A 22,667-nucleotide genomic window follows, 5' to 3' on the forward strand; every position below is an offset into this window, starting at 1 on the left:
CCATGTGTCTCATGTTAAACAAGTATTAGAGGTGTTGAGGGAGAATCAGCTATCCGCTAAGCAAGAGAAATGTGTCTTTGGTGTACAGGAGATTCTGTTTCTAGGGCATGTTCTGACTCCTCACGCCTTCAAGATGGATCCTGGTAAGGTACTAGCAATTAAGGAATGGGTAAGACCTTCATCCTTAAAGGCCTTACAACGGTTCTTAGGTTTCGCCAATTACTATCGTAAATTTATTATGAATTTTTCTGTAATTGCTAAACTGTTGACCGACCTTAATAAGAAAGGGGCGGATTTGGAGAATTGGTTTACTGAGGCCATTTCTTCATTTGAAAAATTAAAAAAGGCATTCAGTAGCGCTCCCATTCTGATCCAGCCTGATCAGCAGAGACCTTTTATTGTGGAGGTGGATGCGTCCGAGGACGGCGCAGGAGCAGTCCTTTCATAAGGTCCTGCTAGCCTCACTAACCTGAGACCGTGTGCCTTCTTCTCCAGGAAATTCTCTCCCACGGAGAGAAACTACGACGTAGGGAATAGGGATCTGCTGGCCATTAAATGGGCATTTGAGGAGTGGAGGCATTTTCTGGAGGGGGCAAGGCATTGTGTAACTGTTGTCACTGACCATAAAAACCTTATGTTTCTCGAGTCTGCTAAGAGGTTGAACCCCCGTCAAGCCAGATGGGCTCTGTTTTTTACTTGTTTAGATTTTTCCATTACGTTCAGGCCGGGGAGTAAAAATGTGAAGGCGGACGCATTATCTCGGAGCTTCCATGCTTTTCAACCTACTTCATAGCAGCTCTAACCCAGGATATCTCGTCTCGCATTAGGTCTGAACAATATCTGGCACCGGTATCCACCCCAACAGATAAGTTGTTTGTTCCCGTACAATTTCATCTCCAGCTGTTGGGTGAGTGTAACGATTCTGCCTTTTGTGGACATCCGGGTGTTGAGGGCACTAAAGATCTGGTTTCTAGATCTTATTGGTGGCCCACTCTAACTAGGGATGTCAAGTCCTACGTGTCAGCCTGTGAGGTTTGTGCCAGGTCCAAGACACCTAGAACTCGCCCTGCTGGTAGCCTACGACCCCTACCCATTCCCTGTAGACCCTGGTCCCATATCTCGATGGACTTTATAACTGGCCTACCGCCGGCGGAGGATAAGACTGTGGTTTGGGTAGTGGTCGATAGGTTTAGCAAGATGGTCCATTTCATTCCCCTGTCTAAACTCCCGAATGCCAAAACCCTGGTGTCTATTTTTGTGAAAGAAATTGTTCGATTGCATGGTATCCCGGAAAATATTGTTTCTGACAGGGGTGTGCAGTTTGTGTCCAAATTCTGGAGGGCCTTCTGTCAAAAATCTAAAATTTCATTGTCTTTTTCCTCTGCCTACCACCCTGGGAGTAATGGGCATACTGAACGCCTTAATCAGTCTGTGGAACAATTCTTGAGGTTGTATGTTGCTAATGACCAGCAATTATGGGTTAAATTTCTTCCATTAGTTGAATTTGCTTTGAATAACCGTGTCAATTCTTCTGCTGGGGTTTCACCTTTCTTTTGTAACCATGGTTTCCATCCCCGTTTTCATTTTGGGTCATCCGTCTCCTCCTCTAACCCTGAGGCGGATAGGCTCTCCTCTGAACTGTGCACAGTTTGAGCCCGGGTTCAATCGAACTTAGAAAAGGCTCAAAGTTCTCAGAAACTCAAGGCCGATAGGGGACGTTCAAGGGGGGTGAATTTTCAGGTTGGGGATAAGGTATGGTTGTCCTCCAAGAATCTCTCTCTTAAGGTAGATTCTAAAAAGTTTGTTCCTCGTTTTATTGGACCATATAAGATCACGAAGGTAATTAATCCAGTATCATTTAGGTTGGAGCTGCCCGAGTCATTCCACATTCATAATATGTTCCATAAATCTCTACTTAAAAAATATTTTGAACCGGTAGTACCTTCGAAAGCCTCGCCTCTGCTGGTTCTTGTTAATGATGCTGTCGAGTATGTGGTGTCTAAATTAGTGGATGTCAGGAAGGTGCGTAATTCCTTGCAGTACCTGATTCACTGGAAGGGGTATGGACCTGAAGAGAGATCTTGGGTATCTGCCAGGGAGGTTCATGCTCAGGGGTGCCGAAGGCGTACTCAGTCTCCCATCAGCCACAGACCTGCTGCTTCGCTTTGGGAGCGAGGATCTGTGTTTGACCTCGTTCCTAGGGCGGGTTTGCTTGCTGGGAGGCTCCCTGCTCCTAGGTCTGCCTTGAGCGCCGAGCTGATCACTCGGTGCTCGACTGGTCGGTCTGTCAGTCATATGACGCTGGCCACGTCACATGACCCTCACTCCCCACTATAAATACAGGCAGCCTGCTGGCCACAGGTTGCCTGTTAATTTAGGTTCCTGGCGTTTGTTGGATACCTGTATACTTACCTGATCCTGTTCCCTGACGATCCTTTGCCTGCTCCTCCTGTACTGCGCATCCCTCCTGGTAATATGACCCCGGCTTCTCCTGACCATTCTTTGCTTATCCCTCTGTACTGCGTTGTCCTCTTGGTTTTGTCCCGGTCCTTTCACTATCCGTTATTTGTCTCATCTGTCCTTCCCGCACGTATCCTAAGTCAGGGCTCGACAAATCCCAAGCGCCAGGTCGCCATGGCGACCAGGAATTTGGTCCTGGCGCTTGGGTATTTGTCAACCCGTTTTCAAAGATGCGCTCTCGGCACGCACCATGGTTTCCTGAGCTGGCACAGTGGAGAAGGAGAGGAGTCCCTCCCTCCCCACTGTGCGCGGCTGCCGCTTACCACCAATAAGAACAGAGTAGGAGGAGGAGGGGAGGGACTGTGGCCACTGCGCCACCAATGAATTCCTGAATACCAATGTGCCGGCCATATCCCGGCCCCTATGACTGCACGCTGTGATCCGCGCGATTAACCCCTCAGTTGAGGGGTTAATCGCGCGGATCACAGCGTCCTGTCAGAGGTCGGGTGTCGGGAATGTTTGTCTGCATTGGTGGCAGTGGGCAGTTCCGATCGGAGTCCCAGCAGTGTAATGGTATGTTAGTGAGCAGCATTATACTCACGTGCGCCGTGGCCGCCGGGCGTTCCTTCTTCTGTCTGTGCGGGTCATTGCTAATGCTTATAGCCGCACAGACCTATGAGAAGAAGGAGCTCCCGGCGATCACGGCGCACTTGAATATAATGCCGCTCACTAACAGACCATCGCAGCCAGGACTTCAGTAGCATCCTGGCTGCCATGGTAACCAATCGGAGCCCCAGCATTACACTGCTGGGACTCCGATTGGAACTGCCCACTGTCACCAATGATGGGGGGGGAGGAGGAGGGGGACCCTGTGGCCACTGCCACCAATGATTAATACTGGAGAGGGAGGGGGGGGGTGGGTATGTTACCAGAGGGGGCTGATAAGAGGGAGAGGCTGGAGGGGCTGGTCATAGGGGGGGCTGATCAGAGGCTGGAGGGGCTGATCAGAGGCTGGATAGGCTGATCAGAGGCTGGAGGGGCTGATCAGAGGCTGGAGGGGCTGATAAGAGGCTGGAGGGGCTGATCAGAGGCTGGGGGGCACATGATAGGCTGGCTGCCATGGTCAGCTCCCTGCTGTTGTGTGCACAAAGCACAGGGCAGCAGGGAGAGTGTAAAGTCCTATTCACCCTAATAGAGCTCTATTAGGGTGAATATGACAAGGGTTCTAGCCCTTAAGGAGGCTAATAGTTATTAAATAAAAAGTAAAAAAAAAAAAAAGTTTAAACACCCCCCCAAATATAGAAAACAATATATCGCGATATATATCGCGATATATATCGCATATCGCACATGCTTAAAATTATATCGCAATATAGATTTTATGACGCGGCTCCGCCTGGCTCCTAACTTTTTTAGCTGGCTCCTAGATTCCAAGGAAATTTGTCAAGCCCTGTCCTAAGTTAGGGACTGCCGTCCAGTTGTCCCCTGTCATCAGGACTCGTGAGGCAAGTAGGCAGGGCCAGGGGTGAGGGTGGAGCGCAGTGGTCACTATCCTCCCCCCTGTGTGTGTGTGTGTGTGTGTACGTGACCGTTACACACCTTCTCCAACTTTCCACTTAGGCTCCGACCTGGTGCACCTGCCCGACCCCTACCACCCCTGCAGAACGGTCTGCCTCTTCCTCTGTCTATCATTTTAAAAATGACCCTGTGCCAAAGTCCCTAGAGAAGAGCAGTATTTGTGGAAGCTGATATATGGCAGGCCTCAATCAGTTGTTAGTTGAAGCTGGTATGCCACCCTCAAGCAGTAATTTTGTGGACGCAGGTATATGGAAAACTCTATCACTATTTCGGGGAAGCTGATATATGGCATGCCTCAATCAGTTGTTAGTTGAAGCAGGTGTATCAAAACCTGCAATCTGTATTTTGTGGACGCAGGTATATGGAAAACCTCTATCACTAGTTTGTGGAAGCTGATATATGGAAGGCCTCAATGAGTTGTTAGTTGAAGCTGGTATATCACCCTCAAGCAGTAATTTTGTGGACGCAGGTATATAGAAAACCTCTATCACTATTTTGTGGAAGCTGATATATGGAAGGCCTCAATCAGTATTTTCTGGAAGCATATAAATGCACTATAATATACTTTCTATGTTAGAAAGTATATTATAAGTATATCACACCCCTCTGTGTATCTCACCTATCGATAACACAACGTTACCAGTCCTTAAAAGAACTTTTGTGGCTCTATTAGCTAGCGTTTGGTGTCCCTAAGTTCCTAACAGCCTGTCCCTGCTCCAAAATGCAACCTCTCCCTAAACTGGGAAACTAATAACTATTTTCAAAACTCCCATAGAAGTACATGGAGAGAGATGACCTTTTTATGCACAGGAGCTTTGAGATAGAGGTTGGGTGACAGAACATTCTTGAGATGCAGGTCCCAGAGGAGCCTGTAGATATGCCACTATTGATCTGGCCATTTTATAGTTACATGTCCAGTTTATTTCACATATTTTAACATTTGGTCTTGATTAGTAGTAATCCTTGGCACCTCATTTATTTGTACATTTAGTTGTATGGCTTGTACCCATATCTAGAATTGTCAGTAACATGGGCATTACTAGGCTCTCAAAAGATTTGTGGCCCAAGCCCAAAAACATATGTGTCAAATGCTTGATCCAACCCCCAAGCCCCAGTGCTAAATGCATATTTGGATGAACATTACATTCAGTTCTATAACACATACAGGAGACTACAACTCTACAGACCTATTACATCCAATTATGCCTCCTCTGATCTAGTTCTTTTTTCTGATCTTCTCTATTCAGCCCAGATAGCCATGACGACTTTCTTCAGCCACATCTCATCTCTGCAGAGTTTGCCACAGACATCTTAGGTTCCTCACTTTTCTGTCATTCTTCTTCTGGTTCCCCAACAGTGTTATTCTGCTGGTACCCCCACTGCTATGCCCGCTGTACTTACCAATGCCCCCAAATACTACAAAGTGCATATTGCAGAAAAATAGTAACATTCAGATCAGTGGCGTATGGATCGCCATAGCAGCCATAGCAATGGCTATGGGGCCCCACGCCACTGGGGGCCCGGGCTGCCGGCTGAGGATTTTAAAAAATATATATTCAAGTGGCGAGTGAGTGGCGGTGCGATAGGGGGGCCCCCCCTTCATTAGTGGCAGCGACAGTTCTGATCGGAGTCCCAGGGGCTCCGATCGGTTACCATGGCAGCCAGGATGCTACTGAAGTCCTGTCTGCCATGGCCAATTACTCTGCAGCATACTTACATGCGCTGTGGCCGCCGGGCACTCCTCCTTCTTGTAACTCGTCACAGGTCTGTGCGGCGCATTGCTATAAGCATAAGCAATGCGCCACACAGACCTGTGAGCTACAACTTGTCACAGGTCTGTGCGGCGCATTGCTATAAGCATAAGCAATGCGCCACACAGACCTGTGAGCTACAAGAAGAAGGAGCACAAGGCGGCCACAGAGCATGGAAGTAACTGGCCATGGCAGACAGGACTTCAGTAGCGTCCTGGCTGCCATGGCAACCGATCGGAACCCCAGCATTACACTGCTGGGACTCCGATCAGAACTGCCGCTGCCACCAATGATGGGGGGGGGGGCACTTCCCTCCAATGATTTTAATACTGGGGGGAGGGTGCACTGCCCACCAATGATTTTAATACTGGGGGGAGGGTGCACTGCCCACCAATGATTTTAATACTAGGGGGGGGGAGGGTGCACTTCCCTGCCCACCAATGATTTTAATACCGGGGAGGGCGCAATGAGGGCTGATGGAGAGGGTACTGGGGGCTGGTGAGAGGCACTGGGGGCTGATGGAGAGGGTACTGGGGGCTGGTGAGAGGCACTGGGAGCTGATGGAGAGGCACTGGGGACTGATGGAGAGGCACTGGGGGCTGGTGAGAGGCACTGGGGGCTGGTGGAGAGGCACTGGGGGCTGATGGAGAGGCACTGGGGGCTGATGGAGAGGCACTGGTGAGAGGCACTGGGGGCTGGTGAGAGGCACTGGGGGCTGGTGAGAGGCACTGGGGGCTGGTATGAGGCTACTGGGAGCTGCTATAAGGCTACTGTGGGCTGCTATGAGGCATGGGGCTCTTATCTAAGGTCTGATTGGGGGTCATTCATATTGGGGTCTGAGCTGAGGTGTTATCTGAGGTCTTATTGGGGTCTTATTAACATTGGGGATCTTATTGGGGCTGTTAGCTTTTTTTTTCTGGAGCAGCTTGGAGAAAAAAGGCCTCACAGTCTCCCACACTCCTTCTGCCCGGCCAAGCCAGCCAGCACCCCTGAGGCCAAGCCAGCCAGCACCCCTGAGGCCAAGCCAGCCAGCACCCCTGAGGCCAAGCCTGCGAGCACCCCTGAGGCCAAGCCGGCCAGCACCCCTGAGGCCAAGCCAGTCAGCACCCCTGAGGCCAAGCCAGTCAGCACCCCTGAGGCCAAGCCAGTCAGCACCCCTGAGGCCAAGCCAGTCAGCACCCCTGAGGCCAAGCCTGTCAGCACCCCTGAGGCCAAGCCTGTCAGCACCCCTGAGGCCAAGCCTGTCAGCACCCCTGAGGCCAAGCCTGCCAGCACCCGTGAGGCCAAGCCTGTCAGCACCCCTGAGGCCAAGCCTTTCAGCACCCCTGAGGCCAAGCCTGCCAGCACCCCTGAGGCCAAGCCTGCCAGCACCCCTGAGGCCAAGCCTGCCAGCACCCCTGAGGCCAAGCCTGCCAGCACCCCTGAGGCCAAGCCTGCCAGCACCCCTGAGGCCAAGCCTGTCAGCACCCCTGAGGCCAAGCCTGCCAGCACCCCTGAGGCCAAGCCTGCCAGCACCCCTGAGGCCAAGCCTGCCAGCACCCCTGAGGCCAAGCCAGCCAGCACCCCTGAGGATAAGCCAGCCAGCACCCCTGAATCTTCAGAACTGTAAGTAAATTATATATAAGGGGAGCTTATAATATGAAAGAGACGAATTATGTCAGAGCGGCTCTTCACCTACACGTGTATCAGCACTAGATATATACCCCTTACTCTACCTAATACCCAAACTACACAATATACATATCCCTACCTTCTGTCTATTACACATACACACCCCACGATATGTAATTTCACCTTCTTGTGTTACAGACCCCTGTACAATTTAACAATCTTCTTTAATACACAGACATTTAGATTCATACATTTCCTACACTGGCACAAATGCGTTGCCAGTGACCAACTGTCTGTGCTCAGTCCTACGCGTAACCGTCGCAAGTGCATGAGAAGCTGCGGATGTGGCAGTGAGGTCCGAGAGGTATGTGGGGGTGGGAAATCGGGAGCGGGGGGCCCATAATTTTTTTTTGCTATGGGGCCCAGTCATTTTTAGCTTAGCTACGCCCCTGATTCAGATAGTCCCCCCATAGTAATAGTGCTCTCCAGCCCCACCAATAGTAATAATTACTTACTAGGCTGCCCTTATTAGTAATAGTGTCTTGTACAGTGATAATGCTCCCCAAGAGGGCCACAATTAGTAGTAGTGCCCTCCATATTGTACCCAATGACAACAATGCCCCACATAACCCCCAGTTGTAATAATGCCCTATAGTACCCCAATAGGGCCAAAGTTCCCCCAGTAGTAATCAGGCCCCTCCATTTGACCCCTTGTAGAGACCCAGTAGTTATAATGCCTCCTATAGAGACCCCAATAGTCACAATGCCCCTTATAGTGCCCCCAGAAGTTAAAATGCCCCCTCTAGTACTCCTAATAGGTATAATGCCTCTATAGTGTCCACAGGAATTATAATGGATCCCGGGTGTGCTCCAATAGTTATAATGTATTGCCCCCTGTAGTTATAATACCCCCTCTGTAGTATAGTTATAATGCACTCCTCTAGCTCCCTTAGTTGGTATAATGCTCCCTATTGTCTCTTCAGTAGGTATACTGCCCCATATAGTACCCAAAGTACGTATTATAACCCCCTGCAGTGTCCCAATAGTTATAATGGGTTATTGTAGTCCACCCCAGTTATAATGCCCCGCCCCTGGAGTGTCCCCAGTACTTTTAGTGCCCTCATGTAGTGCCCCCAGTAATTATAGTGCCCCATGTGTTTATAGTGCCCCCAGTACTTATAGTGCACCCCTGTAATTGTAATGCTCCCTCCATAGTATCCCAGTGCTATATATCCCCAAAGTAGTGAAGAAAAATATATATATAATGCCTCACTCTCATTCCCCGCCGCTATCCATTTTGTAGGGCACATGCTTCTTGTGACCTGCGGCCTGAGTTGAGTATTCAACTGTATCATCATCCTGAGGATGGCAATACAGTTGAATGGTATGGTCTGCGGCCACTATGTTCCTGGCGACCTACCCGACTTTTTATGTATCAGTGTATGCTGTCACTGATTTCATGTATTTATCCTGATACATCACCTCTATGTTAAGATAGAGCTGAATATGTTTCCTGCATTTATTTCAGTATTTTAAATAAAGTGGTAACCCATCTTTAATATTCCTATTCAGCAGGATTCAGAATTCCAAAGACTTTTTTATTAAAGATCTCATGAAGTACATATTGTTCTGGGAGCAGATGAGATATCTTGCACATCATATGATTCATTTGTGAGTCATCCTATTGTTTCCAGTGGTTGACATAGTGTACATAGGAAGTGGTGGCATGTGCAGTAGAGAAGTGGTACAACTGGTGCACCATATATATCAGAGACTCTATCAAAGGCTTGTTCTAAGGGTACAAGCACATGACAAAGGCAGTAGTTAATGCATATTTGCCTGGTAGATTTTCACATGGATTTTCACATGGTGTGTAATTTACTATGCGGTTTTCCCATTTAAATCAGTGTGAGGTGGACTGCATCAGTGTTGGACTAAGGTTCCTTGGGACCACCATAGGATATCATTCTTAAGGCCCAACTCTTATATCATAAACAAAGTCTAATAGGATTTGAATTTAAAAAAAATATAGAACCTAGTGAAAAGTGATTGGCTCCAAAGGTAGTCAAATATTATATATTTTTTTCTCCTAGACCTTTGGTGGCTAGCACAGTATCAGAAGGATCAGGAGGATCCAGTGGTGGGCTAGTCCGACCCTGGATTGCATGCGTTTTCTGTGCAGGTTTTAGGTGTGGAATCCATAGCAATATCTAATTAGAAGAAAACTCTTTGTGAATATACCCTATCATGTGGATTTTGTTGTGGACTTTGACACAGATTTTCCCCAGATTTCAAGCTTTGCATTGCAAAGGGTAAAATGTGCGCTGAAAAAACAAAAAAATACAACTGACATGGAATAGATTTCAACATCCTCCCCACTGGTCTATTTACTCGTGAAAAATTTCTATACCATGTACATAAAATTTTGAAAACCTACTTATCTACTTATCTGGTACTGTATTACGCTGCAGATTTTCAGCACATAAATCAGTTAAAAAGAAATTTATTTTTCGTTTTTTGTTGTATATTTTGTTGTGTTTATGTTTTTAAAAAAAATCAAAACAATCTTTACGGTCATGTACGTTTTTACGTTTATTGGTGAGAGTGGAAGTTTTCTACATACCATCTTTTACTTGCATGCCATCCTGAATATAGTAAGATTCATTTGTGATAATATATGAATTTAATTTGATTCCATATTACATAACACATTGTCTTGAAGCTCTTAGGTTACAGTGTATTCATATCATTTTCACATAATCATTGACAAATTCCAAAATTTAGGCAACCCAAGATTCGATATTACAGATTCCTCCTGAGTTGTCCTTACGCTTGGCCTCCATTTTACAAGTATCCTTATTCAGGATTGCTTCACAATCTTTTTCATTTTCCAGCTTTGGACTAGCAAAGCTGAAAGAAAGCAAATATAAACATTTGTTAAACTGTATAAGGGTGGGTTCCTACATATGCAGCCATTCTTTGTAGTGGCTCTGGCATATGACAACTCCTTTTGCAATGACCGATAATGAGGCCAATTATCGAGATGAGCACCTAAAATCATTAGTTCTGTGCAGCAGATTGTGCTGTGTAAACAGGGATCTGTGTCACGCTTTGGAGTGGGAGGGAAACACCATACCGAGCATAGCAGGGAAGGGGAAATGGACACCTCCTAGTGAAAAACCTAACCAAAATCCTGACTGACAACCAGTATGAACAGACCCCAAAGGTAGGTGAGTTCATACGCAGGAATACCTAGAGTCCTATCAAGCCCTATAGGACCCTGGTACTAATGGCAGGGACGAGACTACCTGTTCCTCCAAAAGGAAGGACAAACAGGAGTCTCCTTCAGGCCTAATACAAACAATAGGGAAATGCAACACACAGAACCCAAACAAACTACAAAAGGGAAAGGAAAGACTTAACTTCAAAGGAGCAATGGAAGCACCAGGAACTCAGCCGAGATCCAACTACAATCTATCCAAAAGGTCCAAACAGAAGCTATAAACCGCACAGTATTGTGGGAGAAGCAACTATAAATAGAGAAGGTTACATGACCCTAATAGCCACACCTGGGGAAAGAAGGTGTGGCAATTACCAGAAACCACACAGACGTAATTTGATCCAAACGGAAAACATGTCAGATCAAACCACGTGTTGCCAGTCTCACCGATCTCCTGCCACCTGTCGCGTGAACGTCCATGACAATCTGCTCCCCAGGAACAATGATTTTCTGTTCACATGCAGCAATCTCTCCCTCTTGCAGAGGTTATTGCTGCATGTGAGTGCAGCTTCATCTCTGCTGACAATCAGGCAATTATTAGGAATGTTAGATTTTTTCCCAATAATTGCCTGATTCATTGGTAGGATCTTTAGTCTACTCTGACAAGACACCAAAGTATTAAAAAACAGAAAGATAATCACAGTCCAAAGGTCTCCCATTCATTTAGATGCCATATTCTTTCTACTAACTTCAATGTGGGAGAACATTCATTGGTAAAACCATATACAAGGCAGGCTTTGTGGGAGGAAGGGGGGGTCGGACTGGACAATTGCCCAGGGCCCCAATCCTGTAAGGGGCCGCCTGCTTCAGTACTGCTGAACTTCAGGGCAGCAGACCGCTGAAGAGTTGGGACTCCAGACTCGGCAGTTTATGCAGTGTTTTGAATGTTAATCACTGAGCTATAGAGCTCAGTGTTAAACTGCTGCAGAAAAACCTGATAGTAGTTTCTCATGTATTAGGTATTTATATACAGCAGAAATATATTTATATTTTTTTATAAAATGATACTTCTGAAATATATGAATGACACTACTACTGAGGTTTTTAGCCATAATATATTATTGGGAGTCAGAAGAACAGAAAAATAAAGAAAAAAACGAATCTTGTAAAAAAAATGGATCCTGTCCATTAGGCCTCATGCACACGACCGTTGTGTGCATCCGCGGCCGTTGTTCCGATTTCCGTTTTTTTTTCGCGGACCCATTGACTTTCAATGGGTCCGTGGAAAAATCGGAAAATGCACCGTTTGGCTTCCGCGTCCGTGATCCGTTTTTCCAGTCCGTGAAAAAAATATGACCTGTCCTATTTTTTTCACTGACAACGGTTCACGGACCCATTCAAGTCAATGGGTCCGTGAAAAATCACGGATGCACACAAGATAGTCATCCGTGTCCGTGATCCGTGTCCGTTTTTCCTATCATTTTTAATGCAAACTTGACTTAGTTTTTTTTTTCACTTTTCATGTCCGTGGATCCTCTAAAAATCAAGGAAGACCCACGGAAGAAAAAACGGTCACGGATCACGGAACAACGGAAATCCGTTTTGCGGACCGCAAAAAAAAAACGGTCGTGTGCATGAGGCCTTAGTGTGTTTGGCATCTGTTTGAGCCATTTCTGTCAGATATCTGTTATTTTGGAGGGGGGAAAAAGTCCTGCATGAGGGCCTTTTTGTCCTCCTAAAATAACAGATCTCTCACGGAAATGGCTCAAATAGATGACAACTGTGCATGACTGATGGACAGGATCCGTTTTTTAAGAATTATTTTTCTGTTCTTCTGACGGATCAGAAGAACGAAAAAGTAACGTTGATGCGAACTCAGCCATACTATGAACTAGCAAGTGTTGGAAAAGCTGTGATCATTTATGAACATTTCTGACTGCAGAGAGCAGAACCAGTTTGATCGTTATCATTTACTATAAATGTAGGATACATTACAGTGTATCTGTTTCCTATAACCTGTTAATTTTTCATTGAAAGTACATTCACATTTTTTGTGGAACCATTTGTTTTGAGGAGTTCGTGGTCTGCATTGTGGCCAAGTATAGGACATGTTCTGTCATATTGTGGAACGGACATACAGATGCAAAGAGCACATGTATTATCCGTATGCTTTCCACATCCTTATGTCCATTCCACAAAAATATAGTATATGTCCGCAAAATGTGAACCCATTGAAGTCAATGGGCTTGTGGAGCACAAAGCGGAAACGGTCGTGTGCATGAGGCCTAAGATTTCTAAATTTACTATCATTTACTATCTGTAACTCAGTGGTTAAGGTTCTTGCCTTTAATGTAGATGGTTGTGAGTTTGAATACTGACAGAAACATTTCAAAATTAGAGGCTATATAAAACTTAAATACACAGGATGTCCCCAACAGTGAAAAGTTTGATTTTATAAAAAAAAAAGGGTCTAAAACGAAACATATAATTAATTAACACCTGTGTTAATCCATGCCAACCTTTTTAACTTGTGTAAACTTGGGCAGTATTTTTTGTTGGGAAAGCACCCCCGCTCATGACCTGTATAGGCCCGCTCACTGCAACAAGCCCTGCCTCAGTCAGCGCTATAACTTCAGGACTCACTTTCTTTTCATCACTATTTTCTGACCCTCATAATTTTTTTTATAGTTATTTCTACAGAGATGTGTGTGGACTCATTTTTTTGTAGGACGTTTTTGACAATACCTTTATGGGGTATATATGACTTGATCACTTTTTACTCAATTTTCTTGGGAGATAAATTGATGAAAAAACTAATTAACTTTTTTTTAAATATTTTCTATTATGTCATTCACCATATGGGCTAATCTTTTTATATTTTAATGGTATGGGCATTTTTGCATGCCTATGATGTCTTTTTTTTTTTTTGATTTTTATTTTGGGGAAAGGGGGTGATTTGAATTGATATTTTTTATATTTTCAAAGCTTTTTTTTACTTTTTGTTAGGTCCCCAAGTGGACCACAACTTGCAATCATCAGATTGCAACTTATACAGAATAATGTAAATTGCTCCATTAGTCTGTATAGAAATCACTATATCATAGTTCAATGCTGCCATCTAGTGGCCTGAACTGGGATATACTATTAATGAGCCTGGATGCCTAGTACAGGCTGATTAAAATGGGATGCTTTCCCCTATTTCTGCCGGGGGAAAGCGCACCTGAACAGGAAGCCCGTGCTTCCGGTTTTTAACACTCTCAGATGCCGTGGTGACATTTGACCACGGCATCTGAGTGGTTAAATGTCCAGGTCAGCATTACCACAGATCGTAGACATTGGCCTCTAGAGCGGGCATCATCTCTAAAAACCCAACATGTACATTTACGGCGGATGTCGGAAAGTGGTTAATGGTCACATGACCAAATGTGTATAGGAGCTTTCTTTCTGCATGGACACTGGAGCTTGTGGAGGTACTTTGGGAGAGAGGGGTTGTGTATGCCTGTGAGCGGCTGGATGAGGGGTGTGCAGTCCTGGGGTACATGCTGTATGACGACCCGCTCCATTGCTGTAGTTTTTTCTGAGAGAGAGGAACTCATTCCTGTGAGCTGAGCGGGCATGTGGCGTATTCTGGGGGCCATGAGGGTGAAGATCTATGTGAGGAGCGTTATGGGGTGTAAATCTGTGTGGAAGGGCCAGAATCGACAGAATCTAACTGTGCTGTTAGTACGTTACTACAAGATTTGGGGCCCCACTTTAGATTTTGCCCAGGGCCACATTTTGTCTAAAACCAGCCCTGACCATACATAAAACCTGTGATCGGATATAAAAGCTGTGACATCCCTAGTTAAGCTTAGTGGAAGAATTAAGAGACATACGTAGTGCAGCATTGTATGTGATCCTTATGACAAGTACATTTCATGCAGTCATCTGCCATCCATTCATGTCCCAGATCATAGAATTTTCCGTCCTTATAACATCCTGAAAATGCAGAAAAAGAACATCAGTCACATTGTGCTAATATACAGTATTTGTTTGTGAATATCCATGTAATGTCAATTGCAGTTAAGGGTTATCCTGGTAAAGAGGGTGATCCAGAGAACCCCCGCCGATCCGCTGTTACAGGGAGACACTGCGCTCACCGGAGCTTTGATGAGCGCAGCCGGATCTCAGCAGCTCACCAAGCACAGCGCCGTACATTGTACCACTGGCAACAGAATGATCTCAATGGGGAAGTGTAGCACGAGTTCACATCATGGTTACTTTTATGTTTTTCTGATACGTCAGAAGAACAGAAAAATAAAGAAAAAAACGAATCTTGTAAAAAAAATGGATCCTGTCCATTAGGCCTCATGCACACGACCGTTGTGTGCATCCGCGGCCGTTGTTCCGTTTTCCGTTTTTTTTTGCGGACCCATTGACTTTCAATGGGTCTGTGGAAAAATCGGAAAATGCACCGTTTGGCTTCCGCGTCCGTGATCCGTTTTTCCAGTCCGTGAAAAAAATATGACCTGTCCTATTTTTTTCACTGACAACGGTTCACGGACCCATTCAAGTCAATGGGTCCGTGAAAAATCACGGATGCACACAAGATAGTCATCCGTGTCCGTGATCCGTGTCCGTGATCCGTGTCCGTTTTTCCTATCATTTTTAATGCAAACTTGACTTAGTTTTTTTTTTCACTTTTCATGTCCGTGGATCCTCTAAAAATCAAGGAAGACCCACGGAAGAAAAAACGGTCACGGATCACGGAACAACGGAAATCTGTTTTGCGGACCGCAAAAAAAAAACGGTCGTGTGCATGAGGCCTTAGTGTGTTTGGCATCTGTTTGAGCCATTTCTGTCAGATATCTGTTATTTTGGAGGGGGGAAAAAGTCCTGCATGAGGGCCTTTTTGTCCTCCTAAAATAACAGATCTCTCACGGAAATGGCTCAAATAGATGACAAATGTGCATGACTGATGGACAGGATCCGTTTTTTAAGAATTATTTTTCTGTTCTTCTGACGGATCAGAAGAACGAAAAAGTAACGTTGATGCGAACTCAGCCATACTATGAACTAGCAAGTGTTGGAAAAGCTGTGATCATTTATGAACATTTCTGACTGCAGAGAGCAGAACCAGTTTGATCGTTATCATTTACTATAAATGTAGGATACATTACAGTGTATCTGTTTCCTATAACCTGTTAATTTTTCATTGAAAGTACATTCACATTTTTTGTGGAACCATTTGTTTCAAGGAGTTCGTGGTCTGCATTGTGGCCAAGTATAGGACATGTTCTGTCATATTGTGGAACGGACATACAGATGCAAAGAGCACATGTATTATCCGTATGCTTTCCACATCCTTATGTCCATTCCACAAAAATATAGTATATGTCCGCAAAATGTGAACCCATTGAAGTCAATGGGCTTGTGGAGCACAAAGCGGAAACGGTCGTGTGCATGAGGCCTAAGATTTCTGACTGATGTCCTCAATGCATATTCAACCAGGAATAAAGGGGTGCAAGCACCAACAATATGCACAGTGCTTTCCATCTTCAAATGCTACACGACAGCTACTGTAAATCTGTAAATCTACTGTAAAGATGGTGAGAGCATATTACAGTAAAAGTTATTACATCACCAAATAAATTTGATGGCCTATTAACAGGGTCAGACTGGGGCTCCTTGGGTCCACCATAGAAAATTATTCTTGGTGCCCAACCCCCATATCATCAATAAAGTCTAAAGAAATAGACCCTAGTGCCAATTTATTGTCTCCAAGGGCAGCTTCAAATGTTTTTTTATTTTTCCTCTGGACCTTTGGGGCCCACTATGGTATCAGAGCCTGGGAACACCTGGTACACTAGTGGTCCAATCTGATGCTGCCTATTAAAAAGGGAAAAAGATAAATTACTCTTAAAGGGATTCTGTCACCTGGATTTTGCCTATAGAGCTGCGGACATGGGCTGCTAGATCGCCGCTAGCACATCTGCAATATGCATTCCCCATAGCTCTGAGTGCTTTTGTTTAGGCCCAAAAAAATATTTTATATATATGTAAATGAGGCAAGTAAGGAACCCTAGGGGCTATTACTAATGTTTCTGGAGCCCAGCCACGCCCACTGTGAAGGAGCCCAGCACCGCCCCGCATCCTCCGAATCTCCTCCTTGCTCCCGGACATCACAAAGTTAGAGCGCCGTAATCTCGCAGCTAGTGTATGCGCAGTTCGTTCCCTGAGGCTGATGCCAGCACAGGGAAGGAACACTATGCCGGCACTGACATGCAGCGTACTCGCACATGCGCCAGATTACGGCGCTCTAACTTTGTGTTACCTTACCTTACTTGCCTCATTTACATATATCTAAAATCGTTTTTTTTGCCTAAATAAAAGCACTCAGAGCTATGGGGAAATGTATATTGCGGACGTGCTAGTGGCGATCTAGAAACACATGTCCGCAGCTCTATAGGCAAAATCCAGGTGACAGAATCCCTTTAATATCACATAGATATTTCAAATGTATAAATGATGGGAATACAAGTTTGGGCACATATGTTTACCGGAAAGTGGAAGGAGGATTTGGGAACAATTTTAAGCATATATACAATAAAAATAAAACATCAACAGGGTCTGGAAATGTTTGGTATCAGAAGCATGGAGGGAGTTACAGTGGAAAATAGTACATTGGCATCTCTGATTTACCTTTGCATACGTTTATTAGAGATTATAAAGGTGAATGTCTAAAATGCAATTTGCCTAAGTCTAAACTATTTCACCGTTGGAATGTCTGAAGAGAAGAGGAATCTTTTTGGACAAGGTGAAGGAATAATTTTTTTTTCATAAATCTCTTTTTATTGAAAGTATTGTCCACAGAATGCAATTGAAATTTCAAAAACAAATGAACCGCACGCAGGCGGCCTATGAACCATAGATTATAAAAACACTATTTTCTAATTGTTGCAATAAGCCCACGAATGCATCATCAGGCTATGAGCTGTGCGCTACGATTGGCCAGCGCTGCAGCAAAGGGACAACCCTAATACAATAACTCCGCCCCGTACAACAGAGGGAGCTGCACACACCGGGGCCTATACCGGGCGAACGGAGCGGCGCCCAGACATACTAGTAAGTGCAGGGGGACCCCTGGGCGCCGCTCTGCCCACTGATATAGTTAGTTTTTAGTTTTTAAACTAGTGAAAGGTCCTCTTTAAGTGTCCCAATATTTGTGAATGATTAGGGCTACAGATATGGAACCTAAATCCTACTTAGAGATAAAAGTGCTCTCAATAGATTCAAAATAAAATAATATATTAATAACATAAAAATAACAATAAAATAATAATGACATAAAAATAATATTGCCGCTGGAGCCCCCCGGGGGGGGGGGGGGGGGGCGAGGTAGTACAACCGACACACTTCGGTTCAGGAGTGTTGTGACTTGTTTAATGATTATTTGGTACTATGTATAATAAATGCTGTTGTAGAGATAGTAACAGGTACATCTAGAAAAACAACAAAGTAACACAAGAGCTAATCCCATTTTACGGAAAATCTTCCAGGGCCTCCATATCCGTAAAAACTGTTCGTGTCTGCGGTCGATCCAGGAGGTAATTTCCTCAAGCCGGAAAATCTGATCAACCCTATTTAACCATTCCTGTTGAGAAGGAAGGGAGGAACTCAACCAATGTAAAGGTATTGACAATTTGGCTGCAAGAATAAGGAAAGTGGACAATGCTGTTTTGTTAGGGCTGAAAGAGGTGGTGTCTTGCCATAACAATATTAGGTTTGGCGTTAAAGTCAGGGGTTCAGGACAGACCTTCCTGATTGTTTCCTCCACCCCTGTCCAGAAGGGCTTAATCTTTTCACAGAACCTCCATATGTGTGATATTGTTCCTAAGTTAGATTGACATCTCCAGCAGACATCGGTATCCACCACTCCCCTCTCATATAAGTAGGCTGGTGTCCTGTACCATCTGGACAATGTCTTATATGAATTTTCTTGCAGACGAACACATCTGGAAAAGCCATGTGATCTGGAAAGGATCTGCTGGTCATCTGTGTCGGAAAAGGAGGTACGTAGTTCTACCTCCCAGTCTTTTAAGAACGTTGGTATTTCTGTTGTCGCATCATTTAGTATTAATTTGTAAATTTTGGACATTGCCCTCGTCAAGGGTCGAGCAGAGAATAGTGCTTTCTCAAATTCTGTGATTTGTCTACTCAGTCTAGGATGTGAGTTTTTCCAAAGAAATTTGGAGAATAACCGTCTGACTTTTTGAAAATATAGTATATAAGTAGTGAGATAGTGTATTCTCCCTATCCATGAGAGAAAGGGTATTCTATCTCTAGATAATTGTACGTGTACTTGGTTAAGCAAGGGATGGTAATTCAGGTCAAAAACCTTAGAAAGATCATTAGGTACCTTCATTCCCAGATATGTTATAGAGGTAGTTTGCCAGGCAAAGGGAGTGGAAGCTTTCAGGTTCTCCATTTCCTCTGTTCCTAGAGTAATATTAAGAACTTCAGATTTCCCCAGATTTATCTTAAAATGAGATAACCGTCCAAAATCTTGAAATAGGGATAAAACATGTGGGAATGCATGTGCTGGGTTAGTAAGGAATATTAAAAGGTCATCTTCATACGTGGCTGCAGTGTGGATACCCGAGGGGGCTTGTAATCCACAAATATGCGGGTGTTGTCTTATTGATTGAATCAATGTTTCCATACACATAACAAATAGGCTGGGCAAAAGGGGACATCCCTGTTGCATGCCGTTGGCAATGTTAAAAGTTGGTGACAGTGAGTTGTTAACCTTGACCCTTGCTGATGGGAATGTATATAGCGAAAAAATAGCATTGAGAAAAGGCAAGGGGAAACCAAACTTAAGCAGGATCTCCTTCATAAAAATCCAGTCTATTCTATCAAAGGCCTTCTCAGCGTCCGTGCCGAGAAGAACCATAGGTATTTTTTTGGATTTGGCAAAATGTATGACGTTTAAAACTCTACTAGCGTTGTCTTTGTCTTCTCTGGAAGGGACAAAGCCTGTCTGTTCCTTATGTATCAAAGAAGGAAGAAATACCTGTATGCGTCTAGTCAGTATTTTTGCCCACAGCTTGACATCACAGTTTAAAAGAGAAATGGGGTGGTAGCTACCACATAGCTCCAAATCCTTGCCCTCCTTTGGCAAGATGGCAATCTGTGCCTCCAATGCCTTTCTAGGGAGCTCCCCACCCTTCAGTAACACCTGACAAAGGGAATGAAAATGAGGTAACAGAATATTTTGGGATTTCTTGTAATAGCTTATGGAATGACCGTCAGGACCTGGGCTTTTCCCTACAGGTGTCAATGAGAAAGCTTGTTGGATTTCGAGCATAGAAATTGGTGCTAATAGTTGGGAGGCTTCCCCAAGGGAAAGAGAAGAAAGATGTAGAGAATCCAGAAATTTTTGGATATCCCCCAAACTCTCCACTTTGTTTAAGTTGTATAATTGCTCATATAAATTGGCAAATTGAGAAGCTATTTCTTCAGTTTGATGCAACAAAGAGTTTGTGGAAGAGCGTATAGAGACAATGTGAGAGTGGGCAGAGGGGCCCTTAAGCAGGGCATTCATCATCTTCCCCCCTTTATCCCCATGAGTATATATGCGCTGTTTTGAGCACATTAGGTTTTTCACAAATTTTACCCCCAGTAAATTTTTTAGCTGGCTTCTTAAGTGAGATAGCTCCGTTAGTTGTGAGACTGCTAGGGAACGTTTATGTACTTTCTCTATGGCTGAGATCCGGCCTAGCAGAGAGTCAACCTCTTTTGATCTTTTCTTTTTTACAGCTGCTCCTAAAGCTATGAACTCTCCTCTGATGTAGGCCTTATGGGCCTCCCATATCATGGGGAATGAGACATCAGAAGTGATATTAGTGAGAAAAAAGGTGGAAAGTTTCTCACCTAATGCTGAAATTGTGGTATCATCTTGTAAAAGGGTTTTGTTGAGTCTCCAGGACCAAGCTTTCCAGCCAGGAGATGGAAGCTGTAGAGTGACATGAATGGGAGCATGATCTAAGACTGAGATTAACTCTATACCAGCCGACCTCACCCCAGCTAATTGTGCCTGAGAAATAAAAAGATAATCAATACGATGGTATGAGTGGTGCACCAGTGAAAAAAAAGAGTAATCATTAGCATCTGAATGAAGCGTTCTCCATGTGTCTACTAAGTGGAGACTCTCTAAAGAAGTCTTCAGAGTACGTGAACCTGTGAATGAAACAGCAGAACGTAAGGATGATTAATCTAATAATGGATTAAGAGTGACATTGAAGTCTCCTCCCAACAAAATCATACCTTCCGCAAACAAATGCAGTTTGTAACGGCATACAAGGGAATGCTCCAACCTCCGAACGGAACCTCATGAATAGCTAATAGCAGACGAATAGGAAACGCACCCAAGCGGCTTACACTCCTAGCAATCAGTCTCTAACAGCATACAGTGAATCCCCCCAAGAACGAGACGAGACTCCGTGTTGAGGGTCAAGCAGTGGTCACCCAGAGCTGTGCGTTTTATTGATCTTATATAACATTGGTACACATCAGTACCACCCACAGGGTATTGTAAAAACAACCAATAACCACGTACAATACAGTAAAACACTCCCACACAAAATCCTCCCCTCTGCCTGTAATATAATTATGGTACAATGGGTTGATGTAATTATCACAGGCAGGAGAATACACAATCTCCTCTGTCCTGGAGACAACCGAGGAGTAAGTTAATTATCTCTCAGGACAAAGGGAAATCACCAATACACATGTGGAGACAATAGGACAGACATCACCACTCAAACATACAGTACAGACCAAAAGTTTGGACACACCTTCTCATTCAAAGAGTTTTCTTTATTTTCATGACTATGAAAATTGTAGATTCACACTGAAGGCATCAAAACTATAAATTAACACATGTGGAATTATATACATAACAAACAAGTGTGAAACAACTGAAAATATGTCATATTCTAGGTTCTTCAAAGTAGCCACCTTTTGCTTTGATTACTGCTTTGCACATTCTTGGCAGTCTCTTGATGAGCTTCAAGAGGTAGTCCCCTGAAATGGTTTTCACTTCATAGGTGTGCCCTGTCAGGTTTAATAAGTGGGATTTCTTGCCTTATAAATGGGGTTGGGACCATCAGTGGCGTTGAGGAGAAGTCAGGTGGATACACAGCTGATAGTCCTACTGAATCGACTGTTAGAATTTGTATTATGGCAAGAAAAAAACAGCTAAGTAAAGAAAAACGAGTGGCCATCATTACTTTAAGAAATGAAGGTCAGTCAGTCAGCCGAAAAATTGGGAAAACTTTGAAAGTAAGGGCTATTTGACCATGAAGGAGAGTGATGGGGTGCTGCGCCAGATGACCTGGCCTCCACAGTCACCGGACCTGAACCCAATCGAGATGGTTTGGGGTGAGCTGGACCGCAGAGTGAAGGCAAAAGGGCCAACAAGTGCTAAGCATCTCTGGGAACTCCTTCAAGACTGTTGGAAGACCATTTCAGGGGACTACCTCTTGAAGCTCATCAAGAGAATGCCAAGAGTGTGCAAAGCAGTAATCAAAGCAAAAGGTGGCTACTTTGAAGAACCTAGAATATGACATATTTTCAGTTGTTTCACACTTGTTTGTTATGTATATAATTCCTCATGTGTTAATTCATAGTTTTGATGCCTTCATAGTCATGAAAATAAAGAAAACTCTTTGAATGAGAAGGTGTGTCCAAACTTTTGGTCTGTACTGTACAATGTCCACCATTTACAGTACACATACACATTTAACATATCCCAAAATGGCACGAATTAGACCAGGGGTTCAAAGGTTAGTAAAAGTCCTTTGTGAACAAAGGAAGCATGGCTGATAAGAGGGCCCATAATTCTGGGGCAAGAGGCTGACAACCAGGCCCCTCCAAAATCCAGTGGCGAGGTTAGTTTCGCCACACATCTCCCCTTTTCCAAACAGACTAACAGGGTATCTGACCTTCTGCCAGTCAGTGCCCTTGTTAGTCCAGCAGCCCACCCACAAAATAGAAACAGCAGT

General features: G+C 44.5%; 1 long non-coding RNA gene across 1 annotated transcript in view; it reads left to right on the forward strand.

Moving 5' to 3' along the window:
• The window catches only part of LOC121004449, a 43,697-nt gene extending 25,026 nt beyond the window's left edge, over nucleotides 1-18,671 (forward strand). The window contains exons 2-3 of the long non-coding RNA XR_005779714.1: nucleotides 18,159-18,291; nucleotides 18,605-18,671. This is a non-coding gene — a long non-coding RNA (uncharacterized LOC121004449). The remainder of the gene's footprint in view (nucleotides 1-18,158; nucleotides 18,292-18,604) is intronic.
• Nucleotides 18,672-22,667: the final 3,996 nt, after the last annotated feature.

Source organism: Bufo bufo, chromosome 6 (genome assembly GCF_905171765.1).
Source record: "Bufo bufo chromosome 6, aBufBuf1.1, whole genome shotgun sequence".
Taxonomy (NCBI): Eukaryota; Metazoa; Chordata; class Amphibia; order Anura; family Bufonidae; genus Bufo; species Bufo bufo.